The sequence below is a fragment of the Hoplias malabaricus genome, chromosome X2 (genome assembly GCF_029633855.1).
Source record: "Hoplias malabaricus isolate fHopMal1 chromosome X2, fHopMal1.hap1, whole genome shotgun sequence".
Lineage (NCBI taxonomy): Eukaryota > Metazoa > Chordata > Actinopteri > Characiformes > Erythrinidae > Hoplias > Hoplias malabaricus.
The window spans coordinates 31146696-31152824 of NC_089819.1; the positions used below are offsets into that span (position 1 = coordinate 31146696).

At 46.9% G+C, this 6129-nt stretch overlaps 1 pseudogene; it reads right to left on the reverse strand.

The window, feature by feature from the left end:
* Window positions 1-3097: 3097 nt before the first annotated feature.
* On the reverse strand, window positions 3098-5749 carry LOC136677377 (uncharacterized; annotated as a pseudogene).
* Window positions 5750-6129: the final 380 nt, after the last annotated feature.

Sequence of the window (6129 nt, forward strand, 5' to 3'; positions counted from 1 at the left end):
ATTCACAAACGCAGATTCTACAATTTACAAATAAATTTTAAATTTGAGACTTCGACTTTACAAATATTTACAATGTAAATTTAAACAAATGTATTTATTTTTGCATAAAATTGTGATATATCTATGAAAAACAAACATGTATTCATGAATGTAACTGTATTTGTACAAACTGCAGACTGTGAGACAGATTGGGATGTGTTCATTTGTGAACAGTGAAACATATTTATGACTTATGACTAATTTGTGGATTAACATTTACACATTTGTAAAGTATTTTGAGACTAATCTCTTTCCATATGCAGTGTCCAACAGACGTGGATATTCTTGTAGTATTTCTACAACTGTTTTGGTCCAATTCTCCCTTATCCATTGGCTCTATGGATTGCAGTCACCTTCATGTATTGTCTAACCTGGCTTTGTGGATAAATGTTGTCCTTAAGCCACTCTGACATCTGCATAGCCATGTCCACAGTCACTGCAGACGCTGAGGAGTAGAGGTAATAAAATACATTTTTAAAATATATTAAAAAAAAAAGAAATGTAATTAAAAAATAAAAGATTTTAAACCTAAATATAAAACAAAACCTATATAAAAAAAAGTCATCCATTATCCCACTGATTTTTAAGGTAACTGTGCTGTAATATTAAAAACGACACTTGTCTTTTAATGAAAAAAAAAAGTATTTTGAAAAGGTAAAGAATTTAATTAACGAAAGCGCTACAAAACTTAACTACTCGAGTTACAAATGAGTTTCTGTGGTAATTCAAACAAAGAATAAAACATAGTTTTCTCCCTCTCAAACATGGCGTTTTACCTTAAAAGACGCAAAACTTACGAATGTAAACAAAGCGGAGAGAACTGTGTTTTCCAACAAATGTAGACATTCCCTTTAAGCGAGACATCAAAACACCATGAAGCCTGAGTTTTAATCCCAAATCACTCAATACTCCCTATGTAGTGCACTACGCAAGTCATTAACTTACTGAATCTAAATCCTAACAGTGCATTATATATTCCTAATACAACATTATTTATATTTATTAATGTGTGGGAATCTGAAATCTATTGCTATCTGCTTGTGTACAGTGTAGTGTATGACTGATGTAATTTAATATAGAGAGAGTGAAGAGCTATTTGTATTTCAGACAAAGACAGATGTGCTGTCTCAGTTTTCCTCATCCACGTGAGCACAGTGACAAGCCTGTTTTTAAAAGTCTCCACCTTGGGAGAGCATTTTTGCAAAATCTCAATTTTCAGTGACCTAAAACACTGTATGTGTTTAATTCCATCAGCAGAATGATAATGTCCGTTAGTCAGGAAACTGGGATTTACTCGCTGACCGGAAACATGAACTCAACTAAGACCCTGATTAATACAAAAAGGCTTTAATCTATAGATTAAAATTATGTAAATGAAAAAAATCTTACAAATATGCTCACGGCCAAAATAAATCCTTCTTTCTCTGGTGTTCAGCTTCGGTTTCTTCTTTTCGCTCGAGCTTCTCGGCTTCCCGCCTGTTCCGACACATGACGTGATTGTTCCCTTTCACGTCCGCATACACAACCCAATGCTGCTGGGTTGATGTTGTGAACCCAATTTAAGTTAAAATAACCCAACATCATGACCCAACATGCTCAACCCAGCAACTGGGTTATGAAAATAACGTTAGGTTATGCATATAACCACTGTTCCCTGAAGAAGAGGAACGAGGTACAACACAAGCTGTATGGGATATTATGCCTCTTCCATATCTGGCTGAAGACACCTCTAATCACGCCTGTAAGGCAGATGACGCATAGTGACGAGGGTAGGTGGGACGCATAGTGACGAGGGTAGGTGGGCCCGCCCCTCACCTATAACCTCTGGACACTAGCGTCTCTCTTCAGTTCAAGATGCTGATCTTCACCGAGCTAATAGTGTAGCGGGGCAGCCCGTGTTGTACCTCGTTCCTCTTCTTCAGGGAACAGTGGTTATATGCATAACCTAACGTTCCCTATCAGTCAATTCACTCGGTACAACACAAGCTGTATGGGATCTAAATTCACGCCCCAAGAAACAGACACCGAACCAAGAAAGCAGCCTAGTGCATGTTAGACCCTACAGAAAGGACAGCATGAGCTACCGAAGGGGCCAGCACATCCAGGCGATAAAAACGAACAAATGTATGAGGTGATGCCCAGCTAGCAGCGGCACAGATGTCTCCAACTGGGACACCCTTAAAAAGAGCCCAGGATGTAGCTATTCCTCTTGTGGAATGAGCCCTCACCCCCTCTGGTAAATCCATACCTTTGCTGCTGTAAGCTATAGAAATAGCTTCTAAAACCCAGTGAGAGAGACGTTGTTTAGACAAAGCCCTGCCACGAACTGGGTTAGCAAAACAGACGAAAAGCTGGTCACACCTAAGGAAATCCTGAGTACGATTAATGTATGTGCGCAGTGCCCACACGGGGCAGAGCATGTGTAGTCTTTGCTGCACCTCAGATATAAATGGAGGAGGAGAGAAAGAATTTAACTCAAAAGCCAGTGAGCTGTAAGACATAGGCAACACCTTTGGCACATATGTTGCATTAGGACACAGAGTCACCTTAGTGTCCCCTGGTGCAAACTGGGTACAAGAAGGGTGCACTGACAGTGCGTGGAGGTCACCCACCCGTTTTGCAGATGCTAAAGCTAGAAGTAGAGCAGTCTTATATGAAACGAACTTGATGTCCACAGACTCCAGTGGCTCAAAGGGAGGTGCACATAGTGCACCAAGTACCATACACAGGTCCCAGGGAGGAACAGTGGGCCTAAATACAGGCTTTAGGCGCCTCACCCCCTTCATGAAACGTATGGTTAGGGGGTGTGCTCCTGCTGACAACCCACCAAAGCCCTCATGACAGGCTGATATAGCTGCCAGATAGACTTTTATTGTTGAAAAAGAGAGCCCTCGTTCAAATAACTCCTGAAGGAAAGTTAAAATATCAACAATGGAACATTGGAAAGGGACCAATTCCCTCTCCTGACACCAAAGCTCAAATGCATGCCATTTAAATGCATACAGACCTCTTGTAGAGGCCGCTCTTGCACTCTGAATAGTGGCAACTACACGAGCCATTAACATTGACCTTTCAGCGGGTAAGCGTGGAGACACCACAACTCCGGTCGAGGGTGAACTATTTCTCCACCTGCTTGAGACAGGAGGTTCTTGTGAAGAGGGAGAGGCCAAGGGTCCCCTGCAAGAAGACTGATTATCTCTGCGTACCATGATTTCGATGGCCAGCAGGGGGCTACCAGAATTAGGGAAAGGTTTCCCTGGCGCACTCTCTCCAGTGTTGGCCATATAAGAGCTACTGGAGGAAATGCATAGAGAAGAGTGTTGGGCCACGGGTGTGCCAGCGCATCCACTCCCAGGGGCGCGCTGTGGTCCGTTAGAGAGAAAAACAGAGGACAATGCGCGTTTTCTCTGGATGCGAAGAGATCTATGTTGGCCCTGCCAAACCGATCCCATATCTGCATTGCCACCAGAGGACTGATTTTCCATTCCCGTGCTGAAGGGCCCCCTCTGGAGAGGAGGTCTGCCCCCAGGTTCAGGTGACCTGGTATATGCGTCGCCCTGAGTGACAGAAGGTGGAGACTGCTCCACAACAGAAGGGTCTGGGACAGCTTCAACAGAGGAAGGGAACGTGTCCCCCCTTGCCTGTTTATATAAGACACCACAGTGGTGTTGTCTGTCCTGACCAGGACATGCTGCCCACACAGAACGGGGAGAAAGTGCTTTAAGGCTAGATGAACCGCCAGTAGCTCCAAGCAATTGATGTGGTGTGAGCGTTGAGCCAGAGACCACGCCCCCTTCACCGCAACCTGGTCGCACACTGCTCCCCAACCCGTTAGGGACGCGTCCGTCGACACCACTTTGCGAAACAGAACTCTGTCTATCGGCGAGCCCTGACACAATAGGCGGGACTCCCTCCAAGGGGACAACGCTGTCATGCATGCTCTTGTCACAACTATCCTTTTCCCTAATTGACGCGAGGCAATCAAGCGATGGAATAAGAGCCAGCGCTGAAATGCCCGCATTAGAAGTAAACCTAGCGGAACTACCGCTATTGCAGAAGCCATCTGGCCCAACAGCTGGAGAAACTGGCGAACGCGCAGTTTGTGTCCCAGCTGAAACTGACCTAGGCCGTCGCGTAGCGCACATATTCTGCGCTCTGACAGACATGCTCGGCCAGAGAGCGAGCATATTTCTAACCCCAGAAAAGAAAGTTTCTGACTGGGGATCAGAGAGCTCTTCTTTAAATTGACCGATAAGCCCAGCCACTTCAAATGAGAAAGCACAGTGTTTGTATCTGTCCGAGCTTTCACTTTCGACCGCGCTATTATAGCGAGGTCGTCCAAATACGCGAGCAAGCGCACTCCTCGCCCCCGCAGGACGGTGAGAGCTGCTTCCATACACTTCGTAAAAGTGCGAGGAGCTAGAGAAAGCCCGAACGGGAGAACGAGCCTCTCGTACGCCACTCCCTCGAATGCAAACCTCAGATACTTTCTGGGATCTGGATGGATTGCTATATGAAAATATGCGTCTGTGAGATCTATAGACCAGTCCCAATCGAGCAAAGGAACTGGCGCAGAGTTAGCATTTTGAAAGTGAAAACTCTCAAATGCTTTTTTAGCACTCTCAGATCCAAAATTGGACGAGCCCCTCCGTCCTTTTTCGGCACAACAAAGTAACGGCTGTACCAGCCCTTTCATGATTCGGTCTGAGGCACCACTCTTATTGCCTCTTTGCTGAGGAGATTTCTTATCTCCTCCTTGAGCACCGCTGCAGCACTGCCCGATACTCGGGTGAACACCACGCTGGAAAAGCCGGGAGGGGGAATTCGAAATTGTAAACGGTACCCTACAAACACTGTTCTTTCTACCCAAGGAGAGACTGCGCATGCGCGCCACTCTGCTGCATGAGCTGCGAGTCGGCCGTGATAACAGCCTATTTGTGGGGAAATGAGGCCCTCCTGTGGCTGAGCTGGGGAGCGTACAGAATGCTTCCTCAGGCTCACTAACGCCAGATCGTTTATTGTGCTTGAAACAGACACCTTTATTTCCTGATGTACAAAATGAGACTTTATTAAGGCACATCGAGGAACATAATGCTCTTTTATTGCACCCAAACTGGGGGCTTGTAAACACTGTGGGAAACCCACCCACCCCTGAGAACTGGGAAAGAATTGAGGGGATGTTTGTGCACACGTGTCTGGGCAGAACAGGTGCTTTGTGAACAATACTGGGGTAGAACGTGTCCTTTTTGGACTGGGCCCCGGTACGGGAGAAGGGTGGCGCCTCTTGAGGGGCCTGAGGGGAGAGGCTGCGGTGTCTCCGAGCCTCGGAGACCTCTCTCACACTGAACTGAAGGTTAGGATGAGTTAGGCTTCTTCCTCCTCACCGCTGAATCCTTCAGAGGTCCAGGTGGAGGAACCCTGCTCCAGGCAGAGTGCCACGGGGCCTGTTTTTGTGGTTGCTGCTTAGGAGGGGGTTCCCCGGAAGAACTGCTGGTGCAGACCTCTTCACAGCGACACATGGAGTGGCAGGCTTACGAGCGACCCACGCTGGCTTCTGCTTAGCCTCCCTTCTTGGCAGAATAGAGCGCAGTGCCTCTGTCTGCTTTTTCCTGATCTCAAATTTAGCCTGAATGGCTTCGAGAGAGTGACCAAACAAACCTGCAGATGAAACTGGTTCGTCCAAATAGGACACTCGGTCTCTTTCCGACATATCGGACATAGTCAGCCAAAGTGGCGCTGAGCCACCACCGTTGACGCCATTCCTCTGCCCAGCGATAGTGCAGCGCAGCGGGACATGCGCAGGATGTAATCCAAGGCAATTCTGACCTCGTTAAGCAAGGTGGTTAACGGGCTCTCCGCTGGCAGTTGCTCTCCGAGCTCGGCCAGATACATCGCCTGATATGTTTGGAGAAGAGTGACCGAATTCATAGCCCTAGCTGTGCCTGCCTGAGCGCGGTAAACTTTATCCAGCTGCGAGGAGGAAAAACGGCAGGGCTTAGAGGGAAGCACAGCTGGTCCTGCTACCCCTAGGTTGTGAGATGGGGCGAGATAAGCTACTAATGACGGCTCCATGGGAGGGGGGTTCAGCAG